The sequence below is a fragment of the Pseudophryne corroboree genome, chromosome 1 (assembly GCF_028390025.1).
Source record: "Pseudophryne corroboree isolate aPseCor3 chromosome 1, aPseCor3.hap2, whole genome shotgun sequence".
Lineage (NCBI taxonomy): Eukaryota > Metazoa > Chordata > Amphibia > Anura > Myobatrachidae > Pseudophryne > Pseudophryne corroboree.
The window spans coordinates 902,924,566-902,949,184 of record NC_086444.1 but is presented as its reverse complement, the minus strand read 5'-3'; the positions used below and the strand labels follow the sequence as shown (position 1 = coordinate 902,949,184).

Sequence of the window (24,619 nt, the reverse complement as noted above, 5' to 3'; positions counted from 1 at the left end):
AGAAAGCGACCCCAGTAAGGCAGAATCCTTTCCCGCATAAGGCGGAGGTGGACGACTGGGAGGTGAAGAGACCACGCTGTGAAGAAAAGCGTGAAGACCCAGTGACGGAGATGTCCGGAATCTTCCCGCGATGGAACCGTCCACGACGTGCGGAACAGGTGTGTCCTGGGTACCTAGAGATACCAGCGGAAGAGACTCAGTACGCTGAGGAGAAAAATAATACCCCAGTCCAGATATCGGAGGAGGACTCGGACTACGGTGAGCTGTCCGCCGACGAATCCCTCCAAGAACAGATGGAGGACGACTCTGGCATCGGAAGCGCCGACGAGAGTGAGTGGCAGGATCGGGTGGAGTCGTGCTCCCAGTTGAATGCCCTCCGTGAAGAGGAGGAGATAGTCCTGGAGCAAGAATACCTGCCGGGAGTGCCGAAATGGACGGACGTACGGGGAGAGGATCGTGATGCCGTGGGAGGACCCGTTCCAGAGGAAGACATGGGACCTTTAGAGATGCCCCACGAGGAGATGTGACAGGTGGTGGTTGTTGCCCGGGAGGAAACGGATGCCCCGGAGGATTCCACTGTTGGGTGGTGGTCGGTACCACCCCCTGAAGACAGGGACGATGCCACAGACGATCTGAAAGGCCAGGAGTGGGTGACTGTTGTCCCCGTGGAGGAAGAGTCCCCTTGGTGGCCAACGTCGAGCGACCGTGAGGAGATGCCACTCCCCCAGAGGATCCGCCGATGGAGGTCAGGAGGTAAGAAGAGGAACCCGGAGCTGGAGGTGGAAGGATGTGGGGTCACAGCCCGTCCGGGCTGGGCCCTCGAACACAACCTCGCCGGAGGGACCTCGGAATTCCCTGACCCGCGGACAAGGGACATCGTGAGGAACTTTGTAGGGACTACAAAGGAAAAAGGGGGGGGGAATGTAGAGATGTGCCCTGTGGGCACATCAGAGGCGCTGGGTGTGTGGCGGCGGGTGTCTGGTGCAGGGATCAGATGTTTCCCTGCACCAGGCTGGCGGCGGGTAGCGGCGCGGCAGCGCTTTGAACTTCGCGCCGCTTGGGCCGCCAATGAGAAGCGCCGCCGGCGTCTTTTCAAACCCGGCGCCGTCCGCAAGCCAATCGCGGCTCGCGGGGTGCCGGCCAATCGGAGGCGGGCGCGGCGAGCCAATCGGCGCTCGCCGCGTCACAGGCCCCGCCCCCGGCATCTGACGTCAGACGCCGGGCGGGAGCCAGGAGAAGAGACCGCGCGCGGGAGCGCGAAGGGAGGAGACGCCTCGCGGGAGCCGACGACGGAGGGCGCGCGGAAGAGCGCCGAAGAGCTCGGGTGGCCGCGGAAGAGGCCTGAAGACTCCAGTCCCGGAAAAGGAGATGTCCAGCGGCGGCTGGACGCGGCGAGGCGACGGCGGCGCCGCTGGCCAGGACGGGCCAGCGGCCGAAGATTGAAAAGGAGCACCGGAGAGGTCACCAGGGGTGGAAAGGAAAAGAGCTGACGAAGCTCCCCCCTGGTGCCTCTCCCAGCGGGTCAGGTAGGCCCTTCTCAGGTGCCCCTGTACCCGCTCCTCCCTAGACCACCGGGTGTTCGGGCATTAGGCCCGTGGGCACAGTCAGGCCCTTCCGGCCTGTGGGCACGTAGTCGGGCCCTCCCGGCCCGTGGGCACATAGTCGGGCCCTCCCGGCCCATGGAGGACATTTAGTCGGGCCCTCCTGGCCCGTGGGCACGTGTAGTCGGGGGACCCCCCGGCCCGTGGCCCAGATAGGCAGGCACTAGGCCTGGGGGCACAGTTTGGGCACTAGGCCCATAGGAATAGTCAGGCCACTGGCCTGTGGGACAAGATAGGCGGGCATTAGGCCCGAGGGCAAGCGCAGGCAATAGGCCTGGGGGACATTAGAGGGCATTAGGCCCTAGTTCAGTTGGCGGCCGCTAGGGATACAAGGTGACCCAGGGCATTAGGCCCAGGTCACACAACGGGCGACGAGTTAGTCGGGCGCTAGGCCCGAGGGATAAAGTCAGGCCTCCGGCCTGTGTGCAGTTAGGGGGCGTTAGGCCCAGTAGATAAGCGGTTTCCCCCGAAGGTGAATACAGGTGGCACTGGGCACTAGGCCCAGGCCACCCTGAGGTGTTAGGTAGGCAGGTCCGGGATACCAACTATAGCCCCCGGAAGTGTACAGGAGGTGGGTAGGCAGTGTGGCGCCCACCCCCTTCCAGCGGTAGGTAGGGATTTAAAGGGACAGCACCGTTTGATGTTGTACTCCGATGTGTGTGTTGTTACCGTGCAGGGCAAAATGTTGTTTTAGAGTTTGTACATAGTTTGTGTTGCACCACTTACACTTGAGCCAGTTTGAGGGCTTTGTTATGCAGCTAGTGTAGCGGACGCACACTAGGTTAGAGTTAGGCCCTGCACGGCTGTTTCTCTCTTTGCCTCCTTACAGGGATCTGTAAGTGGAGAAGATCGGAGTACAAGACGTAGGACGGTGAGTAACATCGGTCTGTGTGTTCCTTCTGTGTTCGTCCCTATCTGTCTCCCTTCCTTCAGGGCGAGCGGTGAGCCTTGCACGCCGGTGCAAGGTAGAATTTCTACCTGGTGCGAGAGTGCCAATAGGTGAAATTCGGGCTCTGAGGCGGACGCCTGGGATGACCCTCACCTAGCCCGAAAGCACTATTTTCCTCGGCTCCGGAGGGCGTTTCGGTCCACAGTCAGGAGGACGGCACTCAGCAATCTCCTTCCTCCTTGGTCATCGTGTCCGGATCCGACGGAAGATTTGCCAGGTCCGTTGAAGGTTCCGGTACCTGAAGGTGAGAGAGAGCGGCGCCTGGTGAGTACCGAAACTACACCTGCACGGCAGCAGGCACCACCACACGCGCAGCCGCACCTCTTACACTTTTAACCAGAGAAAAGCTCCCAATGTAATAACCAATTGTTGATTTTTTGAGAAAGACTTCAGATATAAAGAGAATTCAAATAGCCATACATAATGTGGCTCCAAATATTGACTCAGAAATGACAAAAGAGACTGATGGCTGCTTCACCTGAGAGAGATTCCCAACGATGTAGTGCTTGAAATAATTGATATGTATATAATATAATAATGAATTAATAATTATTTTGAAAAAAACTTCAAACATCAGGGTAATTCAAATGAACATAAATGTTGTAGTACCAAATAGTGGCTAAAAAGTAACTAATTAGAATAATGGTTGTTTAGCCAGAGAGAAACTCTTGAAATGCAAATTGATGTATATAATATACAGTGTATCGGATATGAGTAACAAATAATTAATAGGACTCCAAATAAATGGCTAAAAAGTAGCTATTTATGAATAAACAACACTGTGGCTGGAAAAAATAAGTAACAACAGGCTGCAGTTGTAAGAGAGCAACCCAGTAGCTAAAGTATAGTATTCTGAATATAACGATGCTGTAAAGGTAAACAAACTACCAATAGTAAATGAGTCTGTTTAGAAATAGGAGACTGTGGCCGTAATAGGCCAGATATAGGTTAAGTATTTATAGCAGTGTATAGAGCTATATATAGCAGATCAGAGCGTAATGAATGGGTAATCTTGTAAACAGATATTACCCGTGTCAGAGTCCAAAAAGATAGCCGGATGCCGTGCCGCTGAAGCGCGCTTCGGATAGAGGATACTGCGAAGCCGCTGGGCTAGAATGAGACGAGGCTCAGGCAGGCAGGAGACATTCGTGTCAGAGTCCAAAAAGATAGCCGGATGCTGCTCCGCTGAAGCGCGCTTCGAATAGATGATACTGTGAAGCCGCTGGGCTGGAATGAGATGGGGCTCAGGCAGGCAGGAGACGTCTGTGTTCCCGGACAGCAGATGATCGGAAGACGCGTTTCACCCGTCCGCAGGGCTTGGTCACTTCCTGTAGCATAGTGGGCTCCTGCAAGCAGAGCCGTCTTAACAGCAGTGTAGGCCCCTGGGCACAGAAATGCACTGGGCCCCCTACCCAACCTCCAGTGGTAGGGGTGGGGGTGCTATCAGCGGCAGCTTTGATGTCCTGCGGGCGGTAGGGGGTGTTCTATCTTCCGCTCAGCATATAGGACCTGGAGCAGTAATTTCTCTAATTACTCCTTTACTGCACAGATGGGGCTAAACTGTAGAAGGGGCATTGGGCTGAATGAAGAAGCCCTGGTACATGACTTCCAGGGTGGTAGGGGGTGTATAATACATTAGGGAGGGGTGGCTAGTGGAGTGGGCTTAATATTTATCATTTTCCGGTGGGAGGGCAGCTTGCCTGACTGCAGATATCTCAAGTTCCTGAAAATATATTTCTTAGCTTTGAATGTGATAAAAAACTAGAGAGGCCCACCTTTCAGAAGGTTCTGGGGACTTGGGGATCAGAGTATAGGAGCCAGAGCAATCCACCAATGAAAATATAAAACTGCATACCAGGCGTGTGGAGCTGGAGCAGGGACCAGCTGCTTGAAGGCTGATATCTCTGGTTCTGGGCATAGTAGAGACAAGCTGCAAGTGTCCACCAAAAGGGGAGAGACACATCTTTTAGTTTGTACCCTCAGAAATACTCTAAGTCAGACAGGACCCGAGATATCAGGCTGGGAAGAGCAATTAATAGGCTTGGATGGGGACCACTGCTTTCAAGTCGGATATCTCCGGTTCCCAAGGGCCGATTTTCAAAAATCTGGTACCCCTGGAAAGAGGAGACCCTCAGCTATTAGCCTAGGGCCCTTATTCTTTTGGGGCCCTTGGGCAAGAGCCCATTGAGCCCATACGAAAAGACGGCCCTGCCTGCAAGCTTTATCTTGGTAAATGCCGGCGGGTGTCCAATCCGTGGGGAGGTATGTCCCTTGTATTCAGATTGCTGCACAGATGTAGTCACTTGGCTGAATCAATTATGCTCAAACCGGGTTAAGCTTCAGTCAGGGGCCCATTACATGAAAACAAACATGAAAGAAAATGAACAAGTGTCTGTTAAAATAGTACAGCAAAATTGGATGACAACATAAACTATTAAATGTGTGGTTATAATGTAAATTGGATACAAATAAATATATATATATATATATATATATATATATACACACATGTACGATGTCTGAAGGAGCATAAGAACAATGAAAAATTTTAATCAGGTATGTTGTCAGTGGTCAGACATAATTTAAATGGGGCACATCGTCAAAAGAGAGATAGATGAATAGAAATTAAATTTTTTCTGAATATAAATTGTGCACAAGCTGCAATAATTACATAATAGCAAAAAGATAATTGCACAAGATTGCCATGATTAAGAGTAATTGTTTGTAACACAAGTTATGAGTCAATAAAATTGTCTCATTTAACCGTGTCTGCACTTAAATGTGCATAGCATAAAATCAGTAGCAAATAAGAAGAAGTGGATTAGATTTGTAAACCATCTGTATTGATTAATGGTAATAGCAAGAATATTAATATACAGAAAGAGTGATGAGAAAGAAAATATACCACTGGTGGAAGTACTGATCTAAGAATACATATCACATTCTGTAGTTTTATCTATCGTTTGGATGAATTCAATCGCCGACATCGGGATATGTGATCCTTGAATGTACATTAAGGCAGTGCCTCAGTGATCAAATGTGTGTGTGATAACAATATATTTTGGATTAAGTTATTGATATATTAAAAAAATATATGAAAAGGATAATAAATAACAATTCTTAAGAAGATATAATTAGTAGTGCATAAGTGCTACAGTAAACTGGATGTGACCATGTGTGATAAACAGTAAGGGTGTAACATTATAGGAACTAAGAACTGGATAGTAGTGGTGTATATACAAAATGAACTAGTGATGAAATGAAGTGAAGTGTAACGAGAAATATGTACACTGGAGCTGGATGCTAGAAATTATGTGAAAAATGAAATTAATGTGCAAAGGTGCTACAGTAAGCTGGGTGTAGCCATATGTGGTTAAAATTAGATAATAAACATTAATGAAACTAAAACTAAAATTGTGAGAGATGAGCTAATGATAAAATAAGGTGTGATGAGATGTGTGTGCACCGGGGCTGAATACTAAGAATGGTGTGAAAGAAATAATATGAAATAACACAAAATAAAATCAAACAAAATCAAACAAAATTAATTCAACAGGAAAAATATTAAACAAAATAAAACCAAGAAAGTATCGATGGATGTTTGTTAAGAGGGGCTGGATGTACAGAATGGTGAAAAATAGGAGTGTGAAATGCTACTGATTTTATGCTATGCACATTTAAGTGCAGACATGGTTAAATGAGACAATTTTATTGACTCATAACTTGTGTTACAAACAATTACTCTTAATCATGGCAATCTTGTGCAATTATATTTTTGCTATTTTGTAATTATTGCAACTTGTGCACAATTTATATTCAGAATAAATTACATTTCTATTCATCTATCTCTCTTTTGACGATGTGCCCCCTTTAAATTATGTCTGACCACCAGGGACGTGCAGTCAGGGGAGGCAGGGGAGGCAGTGCCTCCCCTGTCATTCTCCCCTGTCATTAATGATTACATTAATATAAAGAAGATACTTATGACACAAATTCTGTGACCTAAGTATATGCTTTATATTATTTTAATAATTTTAAAACAGGTTCAAATTTGTTTTGGAGGCACCGAGAGCGGTGCCTCCTGCGGATAATGACAAAAGGCCGGAAACGGGGGGCGGGAAGGGAGCGGGGCCAATGAGAAGGCTGTAAAAGCCCATTAAAAAAAACTGGTCAAGCGGCACTAGTGTGAGTGCCTCAGTGACAGGGGCGTGCTTTCAGCCCATATGAAAGCCCGCCCCTGTCACAGATGCAAATTTGATTGGCCACCAGAATGTGAACATCCCATCAGTTATGCTGACGATCACCGTCATGCAACTGTTCTCCCGACTCGGGTCGGGTCCCGATGCCATTCATCCGGCCAGCCAGACCCTCTAACTTCTTGTGAGACCTGAGCGCCTCTGCTCCCCCTGACTACGCGGCGGGCGCTGCTGAATTCACTCCCCGCTCACCGCCGCGCATCAGCCCCAGCCCCGCCGCTCATCAGCCCCCCCGCTCACCGCCGCCGCTCGTCACCACGCTCATCAGGCCCCCCAGCTCACCGTCGCGGCTCATCACCCCCAGCCCCCCCACCCGCTCACCACCTCTACCGCTAATCACTGCTCAGTGCTCATCACGCCCCCGCTCATTACCCCCAGTACCCGTCCCCGCCGCTCATCACCCCCATCCCCCCGTCACCGCCGGCACTGCTCATCACGCTGAGTGCTCATGATGCCCCCGATCACCTACAGCCCCCCCCCCTCATCACATCATCACCCCCAGCCCACCCCCCTCACCGCCACTCATCACAGCTGCACATCCACCCTTGCTCAGCCCCAGCTTCCCCCCCTCATCACAGCAGCTCATGGCTCATCACCCCCAGCTTGCCCCCCTCATCACAACAGCTCACGGCTCATTACCCCCAGCAACCCCCCTCATCACAGCAGCTCACGGCTCATCACCCCCAACACCCCCCCTCCTCATCACAGCAGCTCACCACTCATCACCCCCAGCACCCCCCGCTCATCACATCATCACCCCCAGCCCCCCCCCCGCTCACCGCCGCTCATCACCCCCAGCCCGCTCACCGCCGCTCATCACAGATGCTCACTGCCCATCAACCTCCCACTCAGCGCCACTCCTCACCCCCAGCTCACCGCCGCTCACTGCTCATCAACTCCCCCCCACACTCAGCGTCGCTAATCACCCCCAGCTCAGTGCCACTCACTGCTCATCACCCTCCCCCCAGCTCATCACCCCCAGCTCACCGCCGCTCACTGCTCATCACCCTCCCCCAGCTTAGCGCCGCTCACTGCTAATCACCCTCCTCCCAGCTCAGCGCCGCTCACTGCTCATCACCCTCCTCTCAGCTCATCACCCTCCCCCAGCTCAGCGCCGCTCACTGCTAATCACCCTCCTCCCAGCTCAGCGCCGCTCACTGCTCATCACCCTCCTCTCAGCTCATCACCCTCCTCCCAGCTCAGCGCCGCTCACTGCTCATCACCCTCCCCCCAGCTCATCACCCTCCCCCAGCTCAGCGCCGCTCACTGCTCATCACCCTCCCCCCAGCTCATCACCCTCCCCCCAGCTCATCACCCCCAGCTCACCGCCGCTCACTGCTCATCACCCTCCCCCCAGCTTATCACCCCAGCTCAGCGCCGCTCACTGCTCATCACCCTCCCCCCAGCTCAGCGTCGCTGTTAGGGTCTCCTGCCCTGTGCTGCCACGTCGTCATGGCAACCGGGAGACAAGTGCTAGTGGAGTTACCTGAGCGCAGCTGATACTCCGGTTCGGGTCTTTTGCTGTGCAGTGGTTATAGGCTCTGTGCACGGCAGGGGATCCGGTGCTGGTTTTTGTGCTCACAGTCTGTGAGGTCTGAGTTGGGCGTGGACAGCACCTGCTTTATAAGGCCTCTTTTCAGGGTAAGCAGATGCTGCTGAATCTTTGTTGGTTAGTCAGTTCATGAACGTTAGCCAGTACTGTGTAGCTTTGTATTTGTTTGTTGCTTACTGCAAATAGGCCTGGGAATTTGGTATTACACTCTGCCAATCCAGACCTAGCAGTAAGACTGGAGTCAGTCGTTTAGCTTGCTGGGGTTCTGTTACTACCCTGTGAACTTAGCAAGTTTGCGGCTGTATTCTAAGACTTGCCTGTCTAATCCTGTCTCACTGTGCTAGGTGTCAGGGGTCAGTTTAGTGGCAGTAAGCTAAAACCTGTGCACTGCAAGTGAGAATTTGGATTGTGGAGATTCTTCTTGTGTCTATCATTCCATCTCTGACCAAGGAGTTTACTGCCACACCCGTTGGTAACCCTTTAGGGTTTTGCTGTTGCCCTTAGCAACAGCATTTCGGGTACTCTACGTATTAAAACACAACATCTTGCTTTTTCCATCTTAGCAGTTCTAATACAAGGGAGATACCCAGTTCCTTAGCCTCTGGGCTTCTCTGTTCACTTTGTGTGTATTTTGTTACCCTATCACCTTCTGTGTACGTTATGTCATATCCCCCAGTTTGTCTGTGAGTCCATCTGTTTTGCATAACAGTTCAAACACCAGTACATTCCTGCAGACACTGGAGTGCATAACAGTTCTGACACCAGTACTTTCCTGCTGGCACTGGTGTGCATAACATATTCAGCAGCCTAATACTCCTGTTGAAATTTTGTGGGAATATGGAGCATACCCCTCAAAATACGTTGCAACAGGTGGTCGATCAGGTGCAGGTCCTGACTCGACAATTTAATGATTTGTCCATTAAAATGCACACCTCCCAGGCTGCTGGCGGAGCTCCCGCAGCAGCAGCACCTGCAGGGGTTAAGGAGCCGAAAGTAAATCTCCCGGATCGTTTTTCTGGAGATCGCTCGCAGTTCTTTTGTTTCAAGGAGAGCTGCAAGCTATACTTCCGGCTTAGGCCTCAGTCTTCTGGGTCGGAGATTCAGCGGGTGGGCATAGTGATTTCCTTGCTACAAGGAGACCCACAGGTCTGGGCATATGGGTTGCAGCCTGACTGTCCGTCGCTTAAAAGTGTTGATGCTTTTTTTACGGCACTGGGCATGTTGTATGATGACCCTGACAAGACGGCCTCAGCCGAGGCTCAGATTTCGATCCTTAAGCAAGGGCGCAGGCCAGTTGAGGTTTACTGTACGGAGTTTCGGAGGTTGGCCCATGATACCCAGTGGAATGACCCAGCCCTGAGACACCAGTACCGAAGAGGTCTTTCTAACCAGATAAAGGACCAACTGGTACAATATCCCTTGCCTGATAGCTTGGATCAGCTCATGCAGTTATCCATCCGGGTGGATAGACGGCTGAGAGAGCGTAGGCTTGAAAGGGAGACTGAGATTTCCTTCCTTCCCAAGGGAACCTCAGACTCTGAGGAATTTTCTGAGGAGCCTATGCAGATTGGGGCTACCCGCCTCTCCTCGCGTGAGAAGACGCGGAGGAGACAGCAGGGGTTGTGTTTGTACTGTGGGAATAAAGGTCATGTGGTAGTATCATGCCCAGAAAAGCCGGAAAACTTCAGGGCCTGAGGGTGATGGGAAATATCCTGTCAGGCCAGAAGTCAGAATTTCCCAAGAAGACTTTTATCATTCCGGTGACCTTGAAGATCCTCGGTCAAACTGTCAAGACTGAGGCCTTTGTGGACAGTGGGGCCGACGGGGTTTTTATGGACCGCCAATTCGCCCTGAAACACTCTGTTCCCTTAGTACCCTTGGCATCGGAAATTGAGATTTGTGGGTTAAACGGGGAACCATTATTCCAAGGTAAAATTACCTCTTGCACTAGCCAGATTTCTTTGTTTATTGGAGCCACACACTCTGAAAAATTGTCCTTTTATGTGACTGTCTGTACTTTTGCCCCATTGGTGTTGGGGTTACCCTGGTTAAGGGCCCACAATCCTCAATTTGACTGGGTCTCTGGGGAGATTCTTAGTTGGGGTACTGATTGTTTCAGGAGTTGCTTGAGCCTTCCAGTCAGGCTCTCGCAGCTAAGTTTGCCAGGATTGCCAGGGTGTTATGCAGATTTTGCGGACGTGTTCTCCAAAAAAGTTGCAGAGGTACTACCTCCCCATCGCCCCTATGACTGTGCCATTGATTTGTTGCCAAATGCTAAGCTTCCCAAGAGTAGGTTGTACTCCCTGTCACGTCCTGAGATTCAGGCTATGGCAGAGTACATTCAGGAGAACTTGGCTAAGGGATTTATCAGACCTTCACAGTCTCCAGTTGGGTCGGGGTTCTTCTTCGTGGGTAAAAAGGACGGTTCGTTGCGACCCTGCATCGACTTCAGGGAATTGAACCGTATCACGATTAAAAACTCATACCCACTGCCTCTCATTTCGGTCTTGTTTGACCAGCTTCGTACTGCCACCATTTTTTCTAAGATTGACCTACGCGGTGCGTACAATCTAATCCGAATAAGAGAGGGGGATGAATGGAAGACTGCCTTTAATACCCACTCAGGGCATTATGAATATTTGGTGATGCCTTTTGGGCTCTGTAATGCCCCGGCAGTCTTCCAGGATTTCATGAATGATGTGCTCAGGGAATATTTGGATAGATTCTTAGTTGTATACTTAGATGACATCCTAATCTTCTCCCATTCCCTGGAGGAACATCGGAAGCATGTACGCTTAGTCCTCCAGAAACTCAGAGACCACCGGCTTGGGGCAAAGCTGGAGAAGTGCGAATTTGAAGTTCAGCAAATCGCATTTCTAGGATATATTATCTCCCCAGAAGGTTTCCAAATGGAGGGTTCCAAGGTACAGGCAGTCCTGGATTGGGTGCAGCCCACTAGTTTGAAGGCGCTTCAGCGTTTCCTGGGCTTTGCGAATTTTTATAGACGATTTATCGCTGGATTTTCGTCTATAGTGGCGCCCTTGGTGGCACTCACTAAGAAAGGGGCGGATGTTGCTCACTGGTCTTGTGAGGCTAAAGCGGCTTTTGCCCGTCTCAAAAGGGCATTTGTTTCGGCCAAGGTGCTGCGACACCCAGATCCAGAGCGTCCTTTTGTGGTGGAGGTGGATGCCTCTGAGATGGGTATTGGGGCAGTGCTTTCTCAGATGGGAGTGTCTGATAATCGCCTTCATCCCTGTGCTTACTTTTCCCGTAAATTTTCGCCTGCCGAGATGAATTATGACGTGGGTAACCGGGAATTGTTGGCTATTAAGGATGCACTCGAGGAGTGGAGACACTGGCTTGAGCGGGCTAAGTTTGTGGTCTCAATTCTCACTGACCATAAGAATCTGGCATATTTAGAGTCAGCGAAGCGTCTCAATGCCAGGCAGGCACGATGGGCTTTGTTTTTTGCTCGCTTTAATTTTTTGATAACATATCGCCCTTGGTCAAAAAACATCAAGGCTGATGCGCTCTCGCGGAGTTTTGCTCCAATCCAGGAGACCACCGAGGAGCCGTTGCCCATTGTTTCCCCATCATGTATTAAAGTGGGCATTACCAAGGACCTCTTATCATTAGTCCTTAGAGCACAGGAGCAGGCTCCTCCAGACCTTCCGGTAGGTCTTTTGTTTGTGCCTCCTAGGTTAAGACAGCGAGTGTTCCTGGAATTCCATGCCAAGAAGTCGGCAGGTCACCCGGGTATTGCCAGAACTCGGGAGTTGCTATCTAGGGCGGTGTGGTGGCCCTCGGTGGCTAAGGATGTGGATCAGTGGGTTCGGGCATGTGACATCTGTGCCCGAAATAAGACTCCTAGAGGGGTTCCTGTTGGCCCATTACATCCACTCTCTATCCCATCTAAGCCATGGACCCACATTTCAATGGATTTTGTGGTGGACTTGCCCAAATCCTCGGGGATGACAGCCATCTGGGTTGTCGTTGACAGGTTTTCGAAGATGGCGCACTTCGTTCCACTGGTTGGGCTGCCATCAGCCAGACGCCTGTCTGAATTATTTATGCTGCATGTTGTGCGTCTCCACGGGTTGCCACTTGATGTGGTCTCTGACCGCGGATCCCAGTTTGTGGCCAAATTCTGGAGGGCATTTTGTTCCGATCTCCAGATTTCTGTCAGCTTGTCGTCAGGCTACCATCCGCAGTCTAATGGGCAGACTGAAAGGGTGAACCAGTCCTTGGAGCAGTTCCTCAGGTGTTATGTCTCCAAGTGTCAGACTGACTGGGTTGCTCATCTGTCCATGGCGGAGTTTGCCTATAACAACGCGGCTCACTCTGCTACAGGGATCTCTCCCTTCCTTTGTGTGTATGGGCATCATCCTAAGGCCAATTCTTTTGACCCCCTGGACTCCACGCCTGGTGGTTCCTCTGTGGTTTCGGTCCTTAGAGGTATTTGGCGGAAAGTGAAGAAAGCCCTTGTGTCTGTGTCATTAGTGACCAAAAGGGTTTTTGATAAGCGGAAAAGACCCTGCAGCTTCAAATTAGGAGACTTCGTCTGGTTGTCTACCAAGAATTTGAAGTTGAGACAGCCATCTCATAAGTTAGGGCCCCGGTTCATCGGCCCTTATAAGATCACCAGGGTTATCAATCCGGTGGCATTTCAGTTAGATCTGCCCCGTTCTTTGGGTATCAATAAAACATTTCATTGTTCCCTTTTAAAACGGGCGATTAGTAATCCTTCTACCAGTGGAAGACCTTCCCCTCTTCTGATACGTGGCCAGAGGGAGTTTGTTGTTGAAAGGATTCTTGACTCCAAGGTGGTTCGGGGTCGGCTGTCATTTTTGGTGCACTGGAAGGGGTATGGCCCGGAGGAGCGGTCGTGGGTGCGCAGTTGTGATCTTCATGCCCCCAGACTGATACGCTCTTTCTTCTCGCAGTTCCCCGATAAACCCGGTGGTAGGGGTTCTTTGACCCCTCGTCAGAGGGGGGGTACTGTTAGGGTCTCCTGCCCTGTGCTGCCACGTCGTCATGGCAACCGGGAGACAAGTGCTAGTGGAGTAACCTGAGCGCAGCTGATACTCCGGTTCGGGTCTTTTGCTGTGCAGTGGTTATAGGCTCTGTGCACGGCAGGGGATCCGGTGCTGGTTTTTGTGCTCACAGTCTGTGAGGTCTGAGTGGGGCGTGGACAGCACCTGCTTTATAAGGCCTCTTTTCAGGGTAAGCAGATGCTGCTGAATCTTTGTTGGTTAGTCAGTTCATGAACGTTAGCCAGTACTGTGTAGCTTTGTATTTGTTTGTTGCTTACTGCAAATAGGCCTTGGAATTTGGTATTACACTCTGCCAATCCAGACCTAGCAGTAAGACTGGAGTCAGTCGTTTAGCTTGCTGGGGTTCTGTTACTACCCTGTGAACTTAGCAAGTTTGCGGCTGTATTCTAAGACTTGCCTGTCTAATCCTGTCTCACTGTGCTAGGTGTCAGGGGTCAGTTTAGTGGCAGTAAGCTAAAACCTGTGCACTGCAAGTGAGAATTTGGATTGTGGAGATTCTCCTTGTGTCTATCATTCCATCTCTGACCAAGGAGTTTACTGCCACACCCGTTGGTAACCCTTTAGGGTTTTGCTGTTGCCCTTAGCAACAGCATTTCGGGTACTCTACGTATTAAAACACAACATCTTGCTTTTTCCATCTTAGCAGTTCTAATACAAGAAAGATACCCAGTTCCTTAGCCTCTGGGCTTCTCTGTTCACTTTGTGTGTATTTTGTTACCCTATCACCTTCTGTGTACGTTATGTCATATCCCCCAGTTTGTCTGTGAGTCCATCTGTTTTGCATAACAGTTCAAACACCAGTACATTCCTGCAGACACTGGAGTGCATAACAGTTCTGACACCAGTACTTTCCTGCTGGCACTGGTGTGCATAACAGTCGCTCACTGTTCATCACCCTCCCCCCAGCTCATCACCCTCCCCCCAGCTCATCACCCCAGCTCAGCGCCGCTCATTGGTCATCTCCCCTCCCCCCTCACTGCCGCCCGCCGTTCACCTGCCAGCTGAGCTGAGCTGGGCTGTCAGATGGAGGGAGTGCAAGAGAAGTTGCAGAGGCTGGCCGCAGCATCTGGCAATATGTGAGAGACCACAGCCGCTATAACAGACACTGGTGACTGGTGAGTAGCTTGCAAACTCCCAAACTCCCCCCACCCTGTGGCGCTGATCTATCTTTTTGACGGTGGGTGCCGTGACGTAATTACGTTGCCACGGCTGCCCACGCAACAGACCAAGAGGCTGACTGTGAGCTAGGGCTGGAGCCGCGGGCCGAGGAAATTACGGCCCGTGGCTCCTCCCCCAGCTCACAGTCAGCCTCCTGGTCTCTGGGGGAAGCTGTAGTGTCGGGCCGTGCCCGGGGCTTCACTGACACTATCCTGCGCTTACCCCCAATGGCGGCTTATGTGATGTATGTATACACCACATGAGCCACCAGCGGGGGTGAGCGTAGCATAGTCATACACCAGATGAACCGCCAGAGGGGGTGAGCGGGTGACTATAAGGACCTGCACATGACCGGGTGGCCCCGTGGGTGTTCATCATTTTCCGTGGGTGCTCGGGCTCGGCGCCTGTGCGCCCACCCCCATCCCATCGGCAGCACCCCCCGTACCGCTACTTTGCCTTCTCTCCCCTCAGCTCCATCCCTCCCCCCAAGCGGCTCTTCCGTAGTGTAAGGTGTATAAGCAGCTCTCCTGTGGTGTGACGTATAAAAGCGGCTCTCCTGTGGTGTGACGTGTATAAGTGGCTCTCCTGTGGTGTGACAGGTATAAGCGGCCCTCCTGTGGTGTGACGTGTATAAGCGGCTCTCCTGTGGTGTGACGTGTATAAGCCGTTCTCCTGTGGTGTGACGTGTATAAGCGGATCTTCTGTGGTGTGACGTGTATAAGCGTCTCTCCTGTGGTGTGACTTGTATAAGCGGATCTTCTGTTGTGTGATGTGTATAAGCGGCTCTCCTGTGATGTGACGTGTATAAGCGGATCTTCTGTGGTGTGACGTGTATAAGCGGCTCTCCTGTAGTGTGATGTGTATAAGCGGGTCTTCTGTGGTGTGACGTGTATAAGCGGATCTTCTGTGGTGTACCGCTCCAGATAGGCTGCCAGTCCGCAGCAGATTTGAAATAGTAGCGCTGCAGTCATAAGAGCCGCAGTGTCACCGCCCTCTGCCTCCTCCTCGCTACACCTCCACCACCCTCAGCTGTGCCACCGCCGCCCTCAGTCTTTCTCTGCACCTATGCCGACCACAGCCTCCTCATCCACTGCAGACAACAGCATCCTTAGCACCTACGCTGCTAAATAGGTAATCTTACCATGCTGCTTTTCTCTCCCTAGTCTGTCACTCTCCCGGTCCCAATGTCCCTGCTGTCACTTTCCCTGTCCCTCTTTCACGCTCCCTGTCCCTATGTCCCTGCTGTCACTCTCCCTGAATTTTTTCTCATTCCATGTGGCATAATATGAATTTTGGCTCATGTCGTGTGCTATAATGTGAATTTCGGCTCATACCGTGTGCTATAATGTGAATTTCAGCTCATACCATGAGCTATAATGTGAATTTTGGCTCATTCTGTGTGCTATAATGTGAATTTTGGCTCATTCTGTTTGGTATAATGTGAATTTCGGCTCATAACATGTGCTAAAATGTGAATTTTGGCTCATTCTGTGTGCTATAATGTGAATTTTTTCTCATTCTGTGTGCTATAATGTGAATTTTGGCTCATTCTGTGTGCTATAATGTGAATTTTGGCTCATTCTGTGTTGTATAATGTGAATTTCGGCTCATAATGTGTGCTACAATGTGAATTTTGGCTCATTCTGTGTGCTATAATGTGAATTTTGGCTCATAACGTGTGGTATAATGTGAATTTCGGATCATACCGTGTGCTATAATGTGAATTTCCGCACATACTGTGTGGTATAATGTGAAATGGGCACCAGTACTAGACAGTATTAGGGGTCCTACTATTGTGGTTTATAAGGAGTATATGGTGTGGTAAACTACACTGAAGGACATGTCCCCTTGTGAGTGGCCACGCCCCCTTATCCAGAGCGTACGCGCCTTCGGATCGCACATAATTGCAACCTTCACTTTCCTATATCCCCACTTAAACCACTGTGAGGGATGGTAATAGAATCCTGGTGCTTGAGATGACGATGGTCAGAATACTGAAAACTGTTAGGTCCCTCCATGTGCAGATTCTGTGCAAACCCACGATGCTCATTGTACCCGTATGACGCGCCTGCGCATTGCGGTGCATACGTATGTGTAGAAATGCCGATTTTTAGCCTGATTGCTGCGCTGCGAACAATGGCAGCTAGCGATCAACTTGGAATGGCCCCCATAATGCTATGGAATGTATGAGGAAGGGGGCCCCAAATCGGTGCGTTGCTTAGGGCCCCATGAGGTCTAAACTCGCCTCTGGCAGCGGCCATAGCGGCGACTTTAGTGGGCATGCCTCACTAACCACTGACCTCACTGCACGCCACTGCTGACCACTGACATCATACCTGATTTAAATTTTGAATTGTTCTTATGCTCTTTCAGACATTGTACATGTGTACATATATATATATATATATATATATATATATATATATATATTTGTATCCAATTTACATTATAACCGCACATTTAATAGTTTATGTTGTCATCCAATTTTGCTGTACTATTTTAACAGACACTTGTTCGTTTTCTTTCATGTTTGTTTTCATGTAATGGGCCCCTGACTGAAGCTTAACCCGGTTTGAGCTAAGTGACTACATCTGTGAAGCAATCTGAATACGAGGGACACACCTCCCCACGGATTGTACACCCGCCGGCATTTACCAAGATAAAGCCTTCAGGAGCCCACTATGCTACAGGAAGTGACCAAGCTCAGCGGATGGGTGAAACTCGTCTTCCGATCATCTGCTGTCCGGGAACACAGACGTCTCCTGCCTGCTTGAGCCCCATCTCATTCCAGCCAAGTGGCTTCACAGTATCCTCTATCCGAAGCACGCTTCAGCGGCGCGGCATCCGGCAATCTTTTTGGACTCTGACACGGATGTCTCCTGCCTGCCTGAGCCCCATCTCATTCCAGCCCAGCGGCTTCACAGTATCCTCTATCCGAAGCGCGCTTAAGCGGCACGGCATCCGGCTATCTTTTTGGACTCTGACACGGGTAATATCTGTTTACAAGATTACCCATTCATTACGCTCTGATCTGCTATATATAGCTCTATACACTGCTATAAATACTTAACCTATATCTGCCCTACTACGTTCACAGTCTCGTATTTCTAAACAGACTCATTTACTATTGGTAGTTTGTTTACCTTTACAGCATCGTTATATTCAGAATACTATATTCACTTTAGCTACTGGGTTGCTCTTTTACAACTGCAGCCTTTTTAGTATAAAGACGTTATCACTGTTGTTACTTACGTTTTCCAGCCACAGTGTTGTTTATTCATAAATAGCTACTTTTTAGCTATTTATTTGGAGTCATATTAATTATTTGTTACTCATATCCGATACACATCAATTTGCATTTCAAGAGTTTCTCTCTGGCTAAACAACCATTATTCTTCTTAGTTACTTTTTAGCCACTATTTGGTACTACAACATTTATGTTCATTTGAATTACCCTGATGTTTGAAGTTTTTTTCAAAATAATTATTAATTCATTATTATATTATATACATATCAATTATTTCAAGCACTACATCGTTGGGAATCTCTCTCAGGTGAAGTAGCCATCAGTCTCTTTTGTAATTTTTAAGTCAATATTTGGAGCCACATTATTTATGGCTATTTGAATTCTCTTTATATCTGAAGTCTTTCTCAAAAAATCAACAATTGGTTGTTACATTGGGAGCTTTTCTCTGGTTAAAAGCAATTCTGACTACTTTTTTCTGTATTTTTCCTGCTATCACAAATTTTTCCGGACTCTCACCATTGATTCAGGGATAATTATCCCTGTCTAACATTGGCAGCAGATCCCCTATTTTTCATCTTTTGACCTAATACCAATCTTATCACCTTAATAATATTCATGAACTCTCATCAGTGATTCCAGAGCTTATTAACATTGGATACTTTTTCTACTATCATACCACACTGGAAACACCCGAATCCTTACGATCTTGAAAGCTAAGCAGTGTTGGGCTGAGTCAGTACTCGAGTGGGAGACTCTTGAGGAATACTCTGTTTAGTAGAAGATTTCGGACGGTCATGCTCGGTGTCTAACACTGACAGCAGATTCATCTTTTCTATACAGTCTTCATTCTTTCTATCTTTCTATCTCTCTTTCAACACAAGGGGCAGGGTAATTACAGTTTTCTACAATTATAATCGTTATTCAGGCGCCAAGTATCTACAAATCTGCATCAGTCTAAGAGCATTTATTTCAGGCAGTCAGTTGAGGAAAATCTGTGTATTCATTGTATATTTGAATATTTGAATTTTTGATCTAACCCAGACAGCTTGGAACCACTATTGAATATCAATATCAGTATTACTGGTTCCGTTGTTCTCTCCTTTTCTTCTTTATTTTGTATATCCAAGTACTATTTGTTTTATTCATGTTATTAATAAAAAATTAATTTTAATAATTATTGTTTCTTTGATACTTTAAGATCATATAAGAGTGTACCCACAAAAGAGTCTTCTTTTCTCCTTCTTTCTTGCAAGGCTGAAGACTGGACTGCTCCACTAAATGTAAAATGTAAGCTCCACAACTGTATACAGTACTTCTCAAATAAATCTACAACCAACAGCTGGCTATGACAGGCTGGTCCAGTGACACTATAAAAAGCAGATCTGTAACATTTGGTCCCACTGTCATTGTGTCCACATGGACTAACTTCTTCTGCTTGAGGATCAACTCTCTAGGGATTTTTATCTGCAAAATAAAGTTTATTTTCCCCATGCAAAGCAAAATACAGTCCTTAACTAAAAGCAGTGTTCTTCACTGAGTTCTTCCCAAATATACCTGTGGCAGTGGATACAGGTAATAAAGTGTAAATGGCTAGATACAGTATTATTTATTTATTTATTTATTATTATTTTTTTGCAGGATCTCTACAGGTCTAAACTGTGGGCTTTACTATCTTCAGTGGTACCAAAATGTTGTATAAAAAAGGTGAGCTTTTTTCACCTGGAGTTATTTCTAATTATTGTCACGAATACTGTAGTGCCCCTATACTAGACAATAAACAGTCAGGTTTTGCCTCTAAAGAAAAATGTGTTGCTACCACAAACTGGTATGAGAACATTGAATACAAAAGAGAAAAGTCTGTAATCAATGTGTAATAAACTGATAGCATTGTAGCATTAGGATTTCAAAGGTCTGTGCTATTGAGATGTGTTAGGTGAGTGAATTATCAAAATCTTCATTGGTGGTTCAATAAGTAAGGTAACAAGACCTCTCACATGTATAATGTTTTCTTTTGCATTCTAATTTCCTGCCAGGCTAGAGTAATGCTAGCCATACATCAGACCAACTTCAGACCAACTTTTCTCCAACACTCCAAACTTCCAACCATCCAACTTGTCTGTTCAACTAAAACAGTGCCCCACACATCTAACCAACTTTTTACCAGTGCTCCACACATCTAACCAACTTTTCATCAGACCAACCAACCTACCAACTTCTGTCCAACTTGTGATGTCACCGAAGTAGGAGGACAGTGCCTGCCTACAGTTCTTCAGTTTTGTTTTGTTTTTTTCATTTCAAAACATGCAGAATTGTCTTTTTTTCCGTGAAACTGGGCTTTTCTTTCACCACCATACATTTATTAGATTTACTTGTTTTTATACTGAACTATGGATACCAGCATGGTTGGGCTGCCAAGGCAAATTATATATATATATATATACATATACCAGATGTAGATATTCGGCACTCCCAATGTAGTAAAATGTACAGCTTGCCTGGTGCCCTCCTGAGCTTCAAAAAGCAAACATATCACAAACGATAGGCGGCACTCTAGGACTTTTCAAAAATCAAGAACATACGTGACCCTGTTCTGACAGCTTAACGTTTCGGTCATTTTCAATCCGCCACACTTTGCTGGCGGAATCTAATAAAAAATTTTAAAAACATGTTTTTTTTTGTGTTTTTTTGGGTGGGTAATAGCATATCTATTTATATTAGAAGGGATTAGGTACTTGGTTTGTCTTTTTTGGAGGCACAAGTATTATTTATATATTTTTTAAAAAATTATTATTATTATTATTATTATTATTATTTTATTTTTTTTAAATGGAATGGGAAAAACCTGAAAAAAAATTGCGTGGGGTCCCCCCTCCAAAGCATAACCAGCCTCGGGCTCTTCGAGCCGGTCCTGGTTCTAAAAATGCGGGGGGAAAACGGACAGGGGATCCCTCGTATTTTTAAAACCAGCACCGGGCTCTGCGCCTGGTGCTGGTGCAAAAAATACGGGGGACAAAAAGAGTAGAGGTCCCCCGTATTTTTTACACCAGCATCGGGCTCCACTAGCTGGACAGATAATGCCACAGCCGGGGGTCACTTTTATACAGTGCCCTGCGGCCGTGGCATTAAATATCCAACTAGTCACCCCTGGCCGGGGTACCCTGGGGGAGTGGGGACCCCTTCAATCAAGGGGTCCCCCTCCTCAGCCACCCAAGGGCCAGGGGTGAAGCCCGAGGCTGTCCCCCCCATCCAAAGGCTGCGGATGGGGGGCTGATAGCCTTGAGAAAATTAAAAGAATATTGTTTTTTCCAGTAGTACTACAAGTCCCAGCAAGCCTCCCCCGCAAGCTGGTACTTGGAGAACCACAAGTACCAGCATGCGGGAGAAAAACGGGCCCGCTGGTACCTGTAGTTCTAATGGGAAAAAAATACCCAAATAAAAACAGGAGACACACACCGTGACAGTAAAACTTTATTTCACACATGTCGACACACACATACTTACCTATGTTGACACGAAGCAGTCGGTCCTCTTCTCCAAGTAGAATCCACGGGTACCTGAAAATAAAAGATAATTATACTCACCTGATCCAGGGTCCAGATTATAATCCACGTACTTGGCAAAACAACAAACCGAACACCCGGACCAAACGGACTGAAAGGGGTCCCATGTTTACACATGGGAACCCTTTCCACGAATGCAGAGACACCCCGGTCACAGCTGTCACAGAAGTGTCTCTTCAGCCAATCAGGAAGCGCCACTCCGTGGCACTCACCTGATTGTCTCCGTGCGCGTCTGAAGTGACAGAAGGCTGGCGGAGGGGGGCCGTGGGGGGGGGGGTGAATTAGCGGTGCGGGAGCCGGTGCGGGCTGGAGCTGGCCCTGGTGGTGGTGAGGGGGAAGGGGTGCCGCGATCTTGGGGGGCAGTGACTGCAGGAGGGGAGCAGAGGTCCCGCGATCGCTGGTGATATGCGGGGGGTGCCGCGATCGTGGATGATATGCGGGGGGTGGTGAGATCGCGGGTGATATGCGGGGGTGCTGCGATCGTGGGTGATATGCGGGGGGTGCCGCGATCGCGGGGGGGGTGCCGCGATTGCGGGTAAGTTGCGGGGGGTGCCGCGATTGCGGGTAAACTGCAGGGGGTGCCATGATTGCGGGTAAGTTGCGGGGGGTGCCGCGATTGCGGGTAAGCTGCAGGGGGTGCCGCGATCGCGGGTGGGGTGCGGGGGTGCCGCAACCGCAGGTGGGGTGCCAGTGATCGGGGGTGGCATGCGTGGGTGCAGCAATCATGGGTGGGGTGCGGGGGGTGCCGCAATCGTGGGGTATCGCGGGAGGGGTGCCACTGCTGGGTGTCCTGTGACAGCGGCAGCCCGGCAGCAGTGATGTGCTACTGTAGCGGTGCGGGGGGGGGGGGTGTGTGCGGCTGATTAGCGGTGCGGGTGCGGGGGGGGTGCGGCGAATTAGCGGTGCGAGTGCGGGGGGTGCGGCGAATTAGCGGTGCGGGGGGTGCGGTGAATTAGCGGTGCGGGTGCGGGGGGGGTGCGGCTGATTAGCGGTGCGGGTGCGGGGGGGGTGCGGCTGATTAGCGGTGCGGGTGCGGCGAATTGACGGTGCGGGGGGGCGGCGAATTAGCGGTGCGGCTGATTAGCGGTGCGGGTGCGGCGAATTAGCGGTGCGGGTGCGGGGGGGTGCGGCGAATTAGCGGTCCGGGTGCGGGGGGGGGCGGCGAATTAGCGGTGCGGGTGCGGGGGGGTGCGGCGAATTAGCGGTACGGGGGGGGGGCGCGGCTGATTAGCGGTGCGGGGGTGGGAGGGTGGCTGGCGGGCGGCCGGGCGGTGAATTACCGGTGTGGCAGCCGGTGCAGGCGGAGAGAGGCTGGCGGGCGGGGTGTAAATTTGCGGTGCAGGAGCCGGTGCGAAGGGAGGCTGGCGGCCGGGGGGGGGGGGGAATTACTGCTGGGCGGGCTGGGGGAGGCTGGCGCTATGGATGGGGCGGCCGGCGGAGGAAAGGGACTGGCGGGCGGAGGGGGGTTAATTTGCGGTGGGACTGGCGGCTGGGCAGTGGCGGGTCACTGCGGCTGGGGCGGTGAGGTGGCCGGAGGGGTATGGAGCACAGAGGGTCACCTGCAGCACGAGACAAAAGTAGGCGGACACTAGCAGCCAGTGTCCGCCTACTTATCGTTCAGTTGGGGGGAAGTTTTCCCCTACACCTGAACGATTGGTTGGGAAAATCAAACAGGTTTGATTTTCCCAACTAGTTGGTCCGACCGTTTCTGACCGTTTTTTAGCGTGTGGGAGCAAACGGCTGATAATCGTTTGCTCCCACACACTGCCAGATTATCTTTCCAACCAGCCAACTAGTTGGCTGGTTGGAAATATATCGTCCTGGTGTATGGCTAGCTTAAGTAACGCACTGCTTCCCTTTGTGAAGGTACTAGACTTAGGGGTAAATTTACTAAGCAGTGATAAGAGCGGAGAAGTGAGCCAGTGGAGAAGTTGTCCCATCAACCAATCAGCAGCTCTGTATAAATTGATAGTATGCAAATTATAGCTATTACTTCAGTGCTGATTGGTTGTCATGGGCAACTTCTCCACTGGCTTACTTCTCCACTCTTATCACTGCTTAGTAAATGTCCCCCTTAGGACCTAAAACCACCCTTTATTCTCAGACCACCTTTAAATGCAGCACTCACACAGATAATTAGAAGGAGCCTTATAACCACACATATGTTGAATGGTAATGTAACCTTGCCCCCCCCCACACACACACACACACACACACACACACACACAAACCTCCTAAGTAACATCACACAATCACCATATGGCTTTTAACAACATTTCGTAATTATCAGATTGAACACCAGTCTTCCGAAAACTTATCAGGTTACCCAAGTTTAATACAGTACCTACCAGGATCTCAGGTTAACTCCAGCAGACTCTTCAGCGTCCTGGCCACTTGTCCACTCCACTTCACCAACATGATGAGGTCCAGGCAACTATACCGTGTCATCTGCAGCTTAGAGGGATACACCAGTGACCTACCAGTGCCTTTAGAATACTTGCTGCCATGGCTCTGCTAGCCTTAACAGCTCCTGCTGCCTTTTACTTCTCTGAAGCTGCCAAACACACACAGAACTTCTAGCAGCTTCTAAAAGCACTGCTTTGCAAATTGTAATACACCCTCATCTAGCCCTCTTCCCTTTTAAAACCACACTGAAACATGACTAGGAGAATGTTTTTTTTCACAGGCCAGCAAAACAGGAAATCCCAGAGGATCATGCTGGGAGATGTAGTTATACTGGGTTATAACTGCTAAATAAACAGTAAATTACAAAGGAGCATGGTGGTAGATGTAGTGAAACTAGACAGTGGCAGAAACATGGTCAACTACTGTGCTGCTTAGGTTAATCAGACTTCTGCATCTAAAATGCACATAAGCAGCTGATATTCATTGCCAACTTGTCAAAATGTATGGTGATAATGTCATGTCACTGGGTTTGGGCACTGCCTTTGATAAAGGAAGGGTAGATGTTCAAGATGAGCAGCGTCCACCATGGCCGTAAATAGGGGGGGGGGCGCTAAGGGGTCACGTGCCCCAGGCGCCGGATTTCATAGGGCGCTGAGAACACTGACCTCTCCCTCAGCTAGCTACTATCCTGCCCCCGCCACGATCTCCTCCGCTGACACAATCTCCTCCCACCGCAGCAGGCGCGTTATGTCCCGCAGCTGCTGCAAGGCTCCGACCGTCCATGCCCCCCTCTGCCCAACCGTCCATCCGTGCCTCCTGCACACCCAGCTGCCAGC

General features: G+C 49.5%; 1 pseudogene; it reads left to right on the top strand.

Annotated features, from left to right (window-relative positions):
• Positions 1-18,479: 18,479 nt before the first annotated feature.
• LOC134949470 (5S ribosomal RNA) lies at positions 18,480-18,598 on the top strand (annotated as a pseudogene).
• The last annotated feature ends 6,021 nt before the right edge of the window (positions 18,599-24,619 follow it).